The 14,080-nt window shown below is 38.9% G+C and overlaps 1 gene segment (V, D, J or C); it reads left to right on the top strand.

Moving 5' to 3' along the window:
- Window positions 1–14,080, top strand: part of LOC103877257 — an 856,781-nt gene that overhangs the window by 655,508 nt on the left and 187,193 nt on the right.

Raw genomic sequence — 14,080 nt, 5'->3', positions numbered from 1 at the left:
CAAGTTGTAGTTGTTACAAGACCAGAAAGTAAAATAGCAAATATTCAGAAGCTTGTGCATAGGGCAGACATGGCCATTGTGAACATTTTTGTCCTGCTATGCTCAGAGCTGGAGAAACCCAAACCACTTTGAAGAGTTCATGAATTCTGCTCTCTTCATCTCCATTTTTCTTTTCATATTCTAAACAATTAGCTCCTCATTCTCCTTAATTTCTTCCTCTCCCAAGGTCTGCTAGAAACAGGCAAGACACTTGAAGAAGACATAAAGTCTGGGGACTGTATGTATCTCCTCGACACCAAAATTGTGTTCCAGTTTCCCATCCTTCTCAGTGGTTTCTGATGGGAAGATGCTGACTGCTCCAGCCAGGTTCCAGTCAGAGGTTGCATTTAGAGGGTTTACAAAGAAACCTTCTGGGTACTTATTGCTTGATTCCCGGGAAGGCAGCAGAAGGGTGGGTCAGGATTCCCAGAATAAAGGATACCAGAGTCACTCCTGGGAAAGGTTGTGGGTATGAGATGAAAGGATGTAAAACTTGGACCTGTGGCCGAAGCCTTAGAGGCATGAAAGTGAAGACCATACATCTAAGAACAAGGGACAAAGGAGAATCTTATATTTGGGTAGAGATGGCCATAGTCCAGATGGAAGATGGTGGAAGCTGCAGAGGATGGGGCAGTGGGGGTAAAGGTGGGAAAAGGGGTCAGATTTGCGATACATTTGGGGTCTGGGATTACTGGTTCCACTTTTGTTTGTTACAAGATACCCAGTTCAGTGTACTGAGAATGCAGCACCTGTAAGTATTTATTGATCTTACAGACTTTAATTTATTTTGAAATAATTTTGGTGGAGAATTCCAGTTTTTGATGACTGAGATGGAGGGGAAATTTGCAAGGCAAAGGGCAGAAGGCCACCGACTTCTGTCCTTACGTAAAGTTCTATTTTTTTTTTAAATAAATACTTTGCCATTTGTTTTATGTCTTTGGCAATTTCCAGAGCCCTAAAATCATTAGATGTCACAAAAATGCATAAACTCACAAAACAATCACAAAATTGTGTAGGTATTGTATGTTGTAGTTAATTTGATTGTGTTAATCATTACACCATGTATATGTATATTAAATAATCTTGGGTGCTTTAAAAATATGTGATTTTATTTGTCAATTATACCTCAATAAAGCTGATAAAAAGTCCCACAAGTAACGCATTCGCAACACATATCCTGATATGTTCTGTATAGTTAATCCTAAAAGGAGAAGATGTGAGCCCCAAGGAACAGAAGTCATCCATGTTGGAATGTCCTGCTTCAGTGATGGAGAAGAACAATTACACATGAACTGATCACTGAAGGAAAACCAGCTTTCAACTGGGAACTGAAACTTCTCTCTAATAACTGGAATTGCATCGCATAGTTCTTTAAAGCCAACCCCTAACACTCTGACCCCTCTGAACCTTTAATAATTGGGCAGCCACTTCCACTGGCTCAGTCCCTCAGCTTCCTGCTGCCCAGGAAAATGGGCATGGGGCAGTCCTAGGTGCTGATGAACATCACTCATTACTGGATGCTCTTGGTTGCCTCTGTGGGGTGTGCCTAGTGACCCAGCTAAAACTCACCTCTAACATCCCAAATGACCAGGCCAGCCTGGCTCTGCTGGGAGATGAAGAATATGACCTTGTAACAGCTTGGTTGCATTGGTTCTGTTTCCCAGTGCAGATGCAACAGGGGATATTATTAACCAATCGCTAACTCTCCATCCGTGTCTTTGGAACAGAGGGGACCAGCAGGGCCACTCAGGGTATTAGTGCTGACTTAGGCTGGTACCAACTCAAACAGTAGCAGAATCTTAGGTGGTAATCTAGGAAGTGACCACCAGACCCCAGCAGCCCCAAATCAACTTCAGTGGCTGTCAGAGTGGGGTTATACTGTCACAGTCAGCAGGGTAGAACCAAAGGAGACAAGCTGTTTGAGTCAGACTTGCTCTTTGTGGCATGGCCCTGAACCAATACTTGTCCACTGGGTGCTCAGAGCCTCCGGGACATAACAAAAACTTTCTTCAGCATATACTGTTTATTCTGATAAAAACAAATCCCTATTTATACTTAGATGTCATTTATGTGACTCAACAGGCAGCCACATATCCTAATTCTTCCAAGCCCTGTGCTGCATATTTAGGACCAGGATATCTTCTGTATAGCAAAGACAAACAACGAATGTGCCAATTAATTTAAAATATTAGGTGATTTTCACAATTTTGGAGAATCAATTTGTATTAAAAACACTTGAGAGCCGGGCGCGGTGGCTCAAGCCTGCCATCCAGCACTTTGGGAGGCAGGAGGCGAGGCGGATCACTTGAGGTCAGGAGTTGAGACCATCCTGGCTAACTGCGGTGAAACCCCATCTCTACTAAAAAATACAAAAACCGAGGCCGGGTGGTGGGCAGCCCTGTAGTCCCAGCTACTCAGGAGGCTGAGGCAGGAGAATGGCGTAAAACCGGGGTAGACTTGCAATGAGAGCTGAGATCCGGCCACTGCACTCCAGCCTAGAGCGACACAGCCGAGACTCCGTCTCAAAAAGCCTTGAGAAAGCATAAATTCACAAAGAAAAGAAAAGACACCATCCAGTTTCTCGGCAGCAGGAAATGATAAGATGCATTTTCTCACCAGCTAGATAATCGCTCTCTGGGACATTGTGTCCCAGGTAGTTTCATTTTGGGCTTTGCAATATTTTCAAAGTGATGATCAATGAGATATAGAAAAACATATTCATGTATTGGATTAACATTTATTTGTATATGATTATAATAAACCTGTTATTTTAATAATTTTTGAATATTAAAGAAAAGCCCAAAGAAGATAATTGTAAAACGCTTAACATCAAATCACCCCCTCAAAAAACATGTCATAGAATATTTTATCACATCAACTTCCAAGTGTTCTTTTTTTTCTCCTATATGTGTGTTTGACTGTTGGTCAAAAACACTGCGGTATAACCCATCTTTCACAGCAGTCTACCTACAATTAACATTTGTGAATAGTCAGTATGCCATTCAGCATTATTTTTGATGGATGCTTAGCATTTCATTACATTTATAAATCTTATTTTATTTAGTCTCCAAATGATAGAATATAATCTGAAAACATTACACCAGATAAAAGGAAGATGAGTCACCTAAAGGTCCCAAACCTAGAACTTTTCACTGGCTTCTTGCCCATGTCTACTCCTTCCTCACTCATGACCAAGCTTCCCACTGCTTCGGAGAAGACAGCATGGGTGTGCAAGTCATTGCCTCACTCAAACACCCCCAGACTCTTCAGCCATCTAAGCTTAGAAATATAATCAATGAGAAGATATCAAGTACATGTGGCCTTTAATAGTTAATAACTACTATTATGTTTCTCATGTTTGCCATGTAGGCACAAAAGAACTACTACTTTTGTGGCCAATGAGTTTTATTCTTGATATGCTATTACCGATTCAGAGGTAACAGAGTCCTGCCCTTTTTCAATGCAATAGTCTTTATCCAAAGAATCACAGAAATTCTGAAAAAAATGTTTTAGAAGGATATTTGAAAGCATTCATTTCATCTAATTATAAATCCCCCATTAGATGATAGAAAATGATGAGGAAACTTTGGAAAACAGCCTTAAATACTTTTAAAGAAACATGCCTACACTAATAAAAGTGTGCAAAATCTCAAATTTTGCTACTAGAATAAGTTCCAGGAATATTTCCGTATTAATTTATTTTTCGTATTTATTTATTAAACATATATATATTTACAATTTACCACGAGTCGTTGTCTCTGCTAGTCTTGGCATCCAACACTGAAACATTTAGTATTTTTCCTTTAGCAAGGGATTTGCCATGTAGCACATTCCTTACAAGGTACAACAAAATATTTGTTGAATAAAAAAATTATAAATTTCATATCATTTTTGTTTTTTAGAAGAGTATTATAACTCTCCTCCTCCTCTAGAAGGGTTAACAGCCATAGTGCCAGTTGTCTATTGAAGATAAGAATTTCTACTTTATCCCCTAGGACCTTATCAGCAGGGAAAATTATTTTGCGTAATTTGGTTATAGCTGCAGAAGGGAGTGCCACAAAAAAACAAGCTGTACAACTCTTCTAGCTTAGGGAAATCAGCCTCCAGATCACCACCAGAATGTTACCAGGCAGTCCAGAAAGAGTTCCTGTGTTACTTTCAGATAAGTTGGTCTCTGCATAATCTCTAGATTGGTGATTTGGAGAGTCCAAAATGTTAGAGTGTTGTTTCTGTACTTCTGTTGTACCTATTCCATCTGGTGCTTATGTGCAAAGCATAATAGAGACACTCAAGTCAAATTCTCAATAGACATATTTATCATGTGCCAAATTCCAGACCAAAGTTTTTCTTTACTTGTGTATGTAATTGAAAAATGTAATGCTATTAGGATGGCTAACCAAATTGTGTTTCTCTCTCAATGGATGATGATGATGAAGATAGATAGATGATAGATAGATAGATAGATAGATAGATAGATAGATAGATAGATAGATAGATAGATAGATAATCTCTCTGTCTCTCTCTTCAAACATTAAAACTTTACCTTGGATCGAATTTTATAACAGGTTTTTTATATCTTTTTTTCTCTACAAGTTCTGAAATGAGTTGAACCACTGTTACGAGCACTACTAAGAATTTAGTTTGATTCCAAGCAAATTACTTTTACTGAATCTTGAAATATTATACCAGATAAAAGATGTTGCTCTTTTTTTAGGGGTATACTCAGAAATACTGCTGGCAAACAAGTATTTGCTTTAATATTTTTAAATCAACAGGCTCATTCTCTTTATTTTGCCTTAAGAAGTTTTGATACATATTTCCTGGGGTAGTTATCATAATGTTTAATTTTTCACCTAGGATTGCTGGGATTACAGAATATGAGAGAACTAAACAGCCTCTGGATTTTGGAGCTTACTATTTTTCAAGTCACGCATAAGAAAGATGAGTAAAATTTACCCAAATACACTGGGAGGGCAACATTACACACCAGGCCTGTTGGGAGATTGGGGGCAAGGGGAAGGATAGCATTCGGACGAATACCTAATGCATGCGGGGCTTAAAACCTAGATGACGGGTTGATAGGAGCAGCAAACCACCATGGCACAAGTATACCTATATAACGAACCTGCACGTTCTCCACATGTAGCCCAGAACTTAAAATAAAATAAAATAATAATAAAAAAAGATTTACCCAAATAAGTTCCTAATGGATTATTATAGCCTCCAGGGATTTTTTTGTTAGCCTGTTGTCGTTGTTGTTTTCCAAACCTTACAGTTTCATCCCCTCGCTGTTCCAGAAAGCATATCATTATTTGCTTTATTTTATTATATTCTTTTTCATTTTTCACAATGAAGAATACTACTGATTCTTCATTAACTGCTTGGTGTGAGGTGTTTTAGAAGAGGCAACACGTAAACTTCTAGAAGGACTAAAGGTGGGATGAGTTGCCTATCAAAGAGCACTTAAGACTTTGAGTGATCCTTGGCCAAAACAGACAGAAGGAGAAGTGAAATTTACTGCTGTAAGACTGCTTCGATATTAGAATAAGGAGCTATCATTTCCACTTATTGATGAAGAGACTGTATTTTTCTTTATAAAACAAAGAATGGGCACTATTAAATAATTCATTCAGCCTTTCTCTTCTAAAATATTTTTTACTTTTGTTAACAGAAGATGAAAACAACTGGTTAAAAGAAAATTTAAGTTGATTTTGGGAGTCAGATTAAGTAATTTAATTTGGTCTTTGATTTTTTTCTGCAGGTCTTAAAGTTTTCTCGTTACACATCTATGTAATCATCTTGCAGGTTCTTGAAATTTTTTAATATTGAAAAATAAACGTTTAATTTTAGAATTATCTATATATATTTGCCATTTTTCTGTGGGTAAACTATTGTATCTACATTAAGAATTCAAAGAATATCTGTTTTTAAAAACATCTTGGTATATTCCTACTGTATTTCATGGTAATGGCAGTATCAACTACAATTTGGCTGGTATATTTATCCTGTCCCTAGCATCTTTTTGGGCTTTCCACTCTTCATCTTCAAGTAAAGCAGTATTTATTACAAGGTCAAACAGACAAAGCTTACATCAAGACACTGTTAAGAGTTTTATTAAACTTGTAGGCAAGCTGTGGCTTTTAAGGAGACCTTCTGTAGAAGACAAAGGCCCCTTTCTTCAAGGGTTAGCCTTGAAAGAGATTTTAGAGGCAGTAAAGAACTTATACAGCAGATAATTCTCAGCTAGGCAATGGAATTATTGTCTCATTTTGTCCAATTAATTCATGGGTGAATTGAGACTCAGCAAAAAGATTAACTTTGTCAAACAAAGGCTTTCAATGACAGCACATATTTCCCCAAATAATCCTATGGCTCAATTGTATAGCTCTATAGGAGTTTCCTATTTATTTCAAGAAAGAAAAAATGTTAAAGATTTAAATGTAGATCATATTAGGCAGATGGGGAATAAGATCTCAAGAATCCAGAAAAAGGAGGCATGTAAACACACAAGACCTGTTTCTCAGTGTTTGGAGAGGTCATATAATCTCAGAAGATAAACATATTCACAGAGCCTTCCCTGGGCTCCCTGTAAACCAGGATATCTATCCATGAAATTATCTTCTACGGAGTGACAATGTGCAGTTTTTAAGAAAGAGTTTCTAGTTTCAGTCACAGGTGCCTCTGGGGTCAGGAATCCACCCCAACCAACCTGCAGCTGGTGGTGGCTACCTCTGCTGGGTGGATTGATCTCAATTCTCACTCAAGAACAAATTCTCACTTTTAATCAGAAAGAATTTCCATTTGTGTACAGGTGGAGAGCTAGCCTCTGTGTCTCTAATCTTTTCTAAAAGGTGGGGCTTAGGCTCCTTGGGATGACAATATCCAGATAAAGTCTACAGAATGAATAACAGTATCATACTCTCAACCCCACACACGCACAAAAGAAGGCTTTGAGGTAATGGTATCAAACAGTTCCACCAAGACAGAACAATTCTTCCCAAGTCACACAAATCACAGACTGGCTTCCAGTTTTCTGAACCCCAAACTAATACTACCTGACAACAGAGACAGAACTACAATAAAACCCAGCTATATAAGTCCTTCCTCACTCTATTATGGTCAAGACTAGAGACTCAGAGTGGTCTGCTCTCCACCCAGAGGTTGATTTTTAGACACTTATAAGCCCATTGTTTCTGTGAAGTGAGCCATGACTGGAATTGGCTGCTGGTTAGTTTTGTCTAGTGACCTCAGTGTGGTTTGTTAACATTCAGGATACAGAGATACATTTTTAGAATTAAGATTCTCGTACTTTTTGCCTGCAAAAAAATGTTCCTATACAGGCAGTATAGGAAAATCTCAAATGCTTTTTCTAAACCAGAAATAGTATTAAAGATATTTTACATTTTCTATATATTTCAGGGCAGTGGATTATAAAATGGAACAACCAGTCAGAATTGGAGATTTTAAAGGATTTATATTAACTTCACAGAAAACAGCAATACCCTCTGAAATCCAAGCATCTTGAAAAATATGTGGTGAAAGTAGCATTTTCAAAAAAATGCTACTTTGATTGGTAATAGAAGAAAACACAACAACATTCTCACCACTGAATTTCACATGATCTATGTTTCCATATGGGATAGGTGGTATATTAGTTCCTAGATCTGTTTTAACAAAGTACCACAAACATGTTGGCAAAAAACAATAAAAATTTATTTTCTCACAGCTCTAAAGCCTGAAAGTCTGAAATCAAGGTGTCAGCTAGGCCATGTCTTTTTTGAACCTATAAGGAAAGATCCCTCTTTGCCTCTTCTAGCTTTTGGTGGCCCCAGGTATTCTTTGGCTCTTGGCACCAAAGCTCAAATCTCTGCCTCTGTCTTCACATCTTAACTTCTTCCTTCATGTCTTGCCTCTGTGTCTTCTCTTGTCTTCTTAAAGGGCCACCAGTCATGTTTGATTAAGGATTCACCACACTCTAGTGTGACCTTATCTTGGTAAACTAATTATATCTGCAATGATTTTTTTTCCCCAAATAATCTTACATCCTTAGGTACTAGGGAATAAGACTTAAGCACAATTTTTAGGGGGACACAGTTCAACCTATAAAAGTAAGTAAAATGTAATTATTAATTTAATACCATTTTAGAATGGTTTTTCAAAACTAGCTTTAAGATTTACAACAGTGTCCTTTTATTTATTTTTGTTTTTTATTTCAATTATTTTTCTTTCTGACCCCTTTCAGTAGCATGGTTAATTAGGAGGACTGGAATTTTCAGGACAGCAGTCTCCTACCTGGTAACAGCAACATCTCTTTGCATTGGTATTTTCAGAAGGTAAGATTAAGACTCAAAATTCTCTTTCTTGGCATCATAAGAAATGATCAGTTTGGAGAAATAAACACCTTTAAAAAATGAAATAAGTAAAAGAATAAATAATACATTAAGTAATAAAACATGAGGCATGTACAATTCTACACTGACCTCGTCACCACAATCAGTCTTGAATAAATCAAATGACTAAACACGGAGATCAAAGTTCGAAGGTAAATATCATTTTTGCTCAATTTTGTCTTCCAACCTTCTTTAAAAAATCTTATTCTTGAGAATTTCCCCAAAGATATTCAAATCAGGATTGGTGTGGAATTTTACTTAGATTTGTGTTTGTTTTCTTGGTCTATTAAGTATGACTTTAATCTTAAATTAGTCAGTAGATTTAATGGGACTGCATACTCTATTTTTTAGTTGCCCCACGATTTTGTTTGTAAGACAAAAGCAATGTGGCATGGGCACCATTTATTCAGAATGTGTTCAATTCAGCATGACCGGCATCGGGCTGATACAGGAAGAATATTCATGTTCTTTCCCTCTTTAATGAAGGGTAGTGTTGTAGATGGGCGCGCATGAGCAGCTCTGACACAGCCCCTATTACATAGTGACCATCTTTAAGGAGAGGACCAGGAAAATGTTAGACATAGGTACAGATTACCCTGAGACATTAAAAAATGGGATCCAGTTTTTGCTCTTCTCACAGAATTTCCTTTTGAACTGTGTACTGTGGAGGTCCAATGTACAGTCCAGATGAGAGTCTTAGGCTCTCACACAGAGCAAACAAGACACCAGAAACCGTGACAGGACCTGGTTCTACATGATGAAAAGAATTGATGTTGTACTCGTACTTGTAATAGGTTTGTTTGCCTGAAGCACAGCAAATCAATATACCAAGACACCAGGGATTATAACAGGGAAAGGGTTTAATAATTGTAGGGCAGCCAAATGAGGAAGCCTCAAATCTGCCTTCATAAGGAGTTTGGAACTAGGAATTTAAGGAGTTTGGAGTGGGACAAGGTTTGCGGATAGTTGATGGGTCAAATAGAGTAGGGTAGAGTCATGGAAATGAAGAAACTCCATTTTCATGGTGAGTTGGTTCCTTTGTGGAGGTCTTCGAACTGGTTCACCTCAGCCCTTCTACTGGAAATCAGGCTGTAAAGTGCCTCAGCTATTCTTAAACAAAAAGACTTATGATTGTAACATTAGTAATTCTATCCATAGGGACAATGGGGATGCAAATCAATTCTTAAACAAAAGCTTTAAAATTCTTAGATCAGAAACCCTATCCACAGAAACAATGGGGATACAAATGATCTGTATCGAGTGCTATGTGGCATTTGGCTACAAGGAAGTGGAGCAAAGTGCAACCTGCTTAATGCTTAATTATGACTCTACTTCTGCCTAGAATCCACCATATAATTCTTGTTAACCCTGTGAGGATGGTTTCAATATGCAAAGTTTGCTAAGCACCATTCAGAAAAAAATATATAAAATTAGCTTTTGTTTATTGTGACCCATTGTCTCAAGGGAATTTTTTCTTAGAAATCCTTTGATTGTAACAACTAGCTACCGGGAATTTCATATCCACTTACTGAGACATAAAATTATTTCCCATTTTCCTGTTGCCTTAAACTGAGCTATTACCTCTCCATCTGTAAGAGACACATTATTTTCTCTCAGTCAAGGTTGTTGGACTTGAGTCTTCTCATGGATTAATATATTAGGTGTCCTCCAAAGGGAAAATAAATTTATGTCACTTTGCTCACACAACATGCCTCCCCCGTACCTGCTGGCTCTTTCTACACTCCTGTACTCTCCAGGGGATTTGCATATTGTCCCCAAGGGAGGACCTTCCCTTGTGAGTCTGAGATAAAAGCTCAGCTCTAACCTTGCCTTGACTGATCAGGACTCCTCAGGTCACCTTCTCACAATGAGGCTCCCTGCTCAGCTCCTGGGGCTGCTGGTGCTCTGGGTCCCTGGGAAGGAGAGAAGGAGATGAGGGAGGAGAATGGGGTGGGAAGGTGAGCTCTGGGGGCCCCTCTATCCCCCATGTGTTAGGTGTGCTTGCCTTATCCTCCAGGATGAGCCATGTGAGGTTTAAATCTGTGAGAGTGAGTAAGATTCTAGAAGGAACAAGGGCCTCTGCTCTGGTGAAGATTCTGACACAGAAAGGGGGTTATGATGTAGGTGATATCTAGAGACTTCTTTGTGCTTTGCAAATCTCTGTTTTTTGTTTTTTGTTTTTTTAGAAATTTATAGATTTTAATGTAGAAATCAAAATAAGACAGAAACTAAAAATGACTTATTATGAAATAAATAACAAAAGAAAAACAATGAAAATGTCTCCTAATGTTTGTTTATATCCTTGCATTTTGCTTTCCTAATTTCAGGATCCAGTGGGGATATTGTGATGACCCAGACTCCGCTTTCTCTGCCTGTCACCCCTGGAGAGCCGGCCTCCATCTCCTGCAGGTCTAGTCAGAGCCTTGTGGACAGTGATGGAAACACCTATTTGTGCTGGTACCTGCAGAAGCCAGGCCAGTCTCCACGGCTCCTGATCTATAAAGTTTTTTTAACCAGTTTTCTGGGGTCCCAGACAGGTTCAGCAGCAGTGGGTCAGAGACAGATTTTACACTGAAGATCAGCAGGGTGGAAGCTGAGGATGTAGGATTTTATTACTGCACGCAAAGTACACAACTTCCACCCACAGAGATACAACCCCGAACAGAAACCTTCCTGCTTGCTCTGGCCCAGCTGCTCTTATTTCTTGTTGCCTAAGCAGCAGCTTAGCAGCTTATCTGAGTCTGCATCAGTGGAAGATGCTGCAGAACAGGGAATAATTTCCCATAACCATAAATAAGTGGTGGCTAGGTGTAGCTGTGGACTCTAGACCATGGGAGCCTCAGCTACAGCTAAGACACCCCTATTTATGCCCATCAGTGGCAGTGGCCCTTACATAAACAGTGCACGAATGAGGGGATCCAAGTGCCCTCGGAGTAAATAAGCATAAAAGAAAGGAAAGGTGAATAAAAGCCCATGCTAATCCCACTGATTTTACCTATGCTTGTCTATATAATTTAGTCAACTTAACAGCCAGCCTATCGACACAGATTTTTGGCAATACATGTTGAATACATTTTGGGGTTTGGCAATTTTTGCTGTATTTTTAAGCATAAAATATTTAGTAATATTCAGAGATTGGTATTTTTCCACTTTCCCAACTTCCTTTATCTCTTATTTTCTACTTATCTCCCCACTCCACAAAGATAATAGAGATAGCATTCTACACGAACTGCCCTTCAAGGCTGCAGGGACAGTCATGTCATTGGGAGGAGACCTGCTACAGTTTGGATGTTTGTGTCTCCCAGACTTCATGTTGAAATTTTATTCCCAATGTTGGAGGTCGGCCCCAGTGGGAGGTGTTTTGATCACGGGAAAAGATCCCTCATGAATATATCAATACCCTCCCTGGAGGGAGAGGAAGTTCTCATTCTACTAGTTCCTGAGGGAGCTGGTTGTTAAAAAGAGCTGGGCACCTCCACTCTCCTTCTCTTACTTCCAGTCTGGCCTGATCTTTGCACACACTAGCTCCCCTTTGTTTATCATCATGCGTGGAAGCAGCCTGAGGTTTTCATCAGACACTCAGTCTTCCGGCCAGCAGAATCATGAGCCAAATAAACCTCTTTTCTTTACAAACTACTCAGCCTCGGGTATTCCTTTACAGCAAAACTGAACATACTGTGACAAGACCATAGCATGTCCTGGCATCACCTGCTGCCACTGATGACCTTCAGGGCACTTTATGCCTTTGCCAGGTGACCCTCACTGGCACCAGTCACCAGAAGAATGGAAAGTTGCCTGTACTGCATGACTATTATCTTTTGATCAAGTGTGTCAGTCTGTTCTTGTGTTGCTAAGAAGGAATACCTAGGCTAGGTAATTTATAAGGAAAAGAAATGTTAATTGGCTCACAGTTCTGTAGGCTGTACAGGAAGCATGGTGCTGGCATCTGCTTCTGGTGAGGCCTCAGGAAGCTTACAATCATGGAGGAAGGTGAGGCGGGAGCAGGTGTATCATATGGCAAGAGCAGAAGCAAGAGAGACAGAAGGGGGAGGACCTGGACTCTTTTAAACAACCAGATCATCTGTGAACTAACTCATTGAGGAATCACTCATCACCAAGGGAATTGTGCTAAGCCATTCATGAGGGATCCACCCCTGTGACCCAACACCTCCCACTAGGCCCAACCTCTAACACTGGGGATTACATTTCAACATAAGATTTGCAGGGATCAAACACCCAAACCACAACACCAAGTCAAAGCTCATGGAGTTTCACATATCTACAGTCCATAATAATATCACATACTGATCCTGTTTTGACTTTCCCTGCTTTCTCATTCCCTCTGAGCAGTTACTCATTCTGCCCATCCACTCTCAGACTTTTGTGAAGTTGCTAATATGTGTTTTTATTTTCAGACTGATGTCTAGAAAATAAAATAAGCACTAGACAGTGCTTATCACTTTCCTATGTTTCTAAGCATAAAAGGTCCTGATTTCTACTTTAATTTTTCTTTTACTAGTATGGCAGGTATGGCAGGTGCCTGAGCTGATTGATTTAATACTTTACTAATATACCCACTTAGTGTTGTAAGTTCAATGCTATGCATTGACTGCTTTCTTACATTCCAGAAATTTTGATATTCCATGTTGTATTTTAGTACAAAATACTTTCTTATTTCATTTTTTTGTCTCTTCTTGATCCAGATTTCTTTTTAGTATTTTGTTAGTCTGTTTTCAAATATTTGGGGATTTTTCTTATGACTTTCTGTTGTGAATTTCAAATATAATTTTCTTGATTTCAAAAATATGTTTTGCATAATTTGAATCTATTTAATTTTATCAAAATATCTTGTGGCTCAAAATATTAAAGTGAAACCTAGGAGAGCCAGAGTAATGCCATTTTAAACACAGCTCCATCTTGAGACTAACAAGGCACATTCCTTGCCAGCCATGATCCATGGTCATAAGATGTTCATAGTTGAGGAAACAGCCTAAGGATACCTGCAAGGACACACTTCTACAGCAGTGGAAAGTCCAGATGTCCCAATCCCATAACTGTATGTGCTTTCAAAATAACTATAGGTATGCTTTGATGTATTCACACACTAGAATGTCAAGAATAGTTTCCCTTAAATCAACAGAATAATAAATTTTGTCATAATGTCTGCTCATCCGCATGTAGGCACAGCTTAGTTTAGTCTTTACATAAACAACACTCCTATATAAGAAAAACTTAAAATAAAGATAGTGTGCTCCTCTGCTTGCTTTCTGAGGATGCCTTACTCTGTAATGGAGTTTTCAATAAACTGTCTCTTCTCACTGCACTTTGTGACTTTCCTTGAATTTCTTCCTGCATGAAATCCAAGAATCCTCTCTTGGAGTTTGGTTCAAAATCCCCTTTTCTGGTAACAATATGGTCTATTTTAGTAAATGTTTTGAAAAGATTATGCAATCTGGTGTGCTAGTGGAGTGTTCTCAAAGCGTCCATTATGTCCAGATGGTTTATTGTGTTGTCCAATTCATCTGCATCTGCACTGGCCTGAGAGGCAGGGCTGCTACAGGCTGAACCTGCTGCAGAGCCCTTTTTTTGGCCCCCGTCCCACTCAAGGCTGGCTGACTCCTGTATCAGTCGGTCAGTGAGCCAGAACAGTA

Source organism: Papio anubis, chromosome 14 (assembly GCF_008728515.1).
Source record: "Papio anubis isolate 15944 chromosome 14, Panubis1.0, whole genome shotgun sequence".
Taxonomy (NCBI): domain Eukaryota; kingdom Metazoa; phylum Chordata; class Mammalia; order Primates; family Cercopithecidae; genus Papio; species Papio anubis.
The sequence above is the reverse complement of the archived record's forward strand: the minus strand, read 5'-3'. Positions and strand labels throughout refer to the sequence as shown.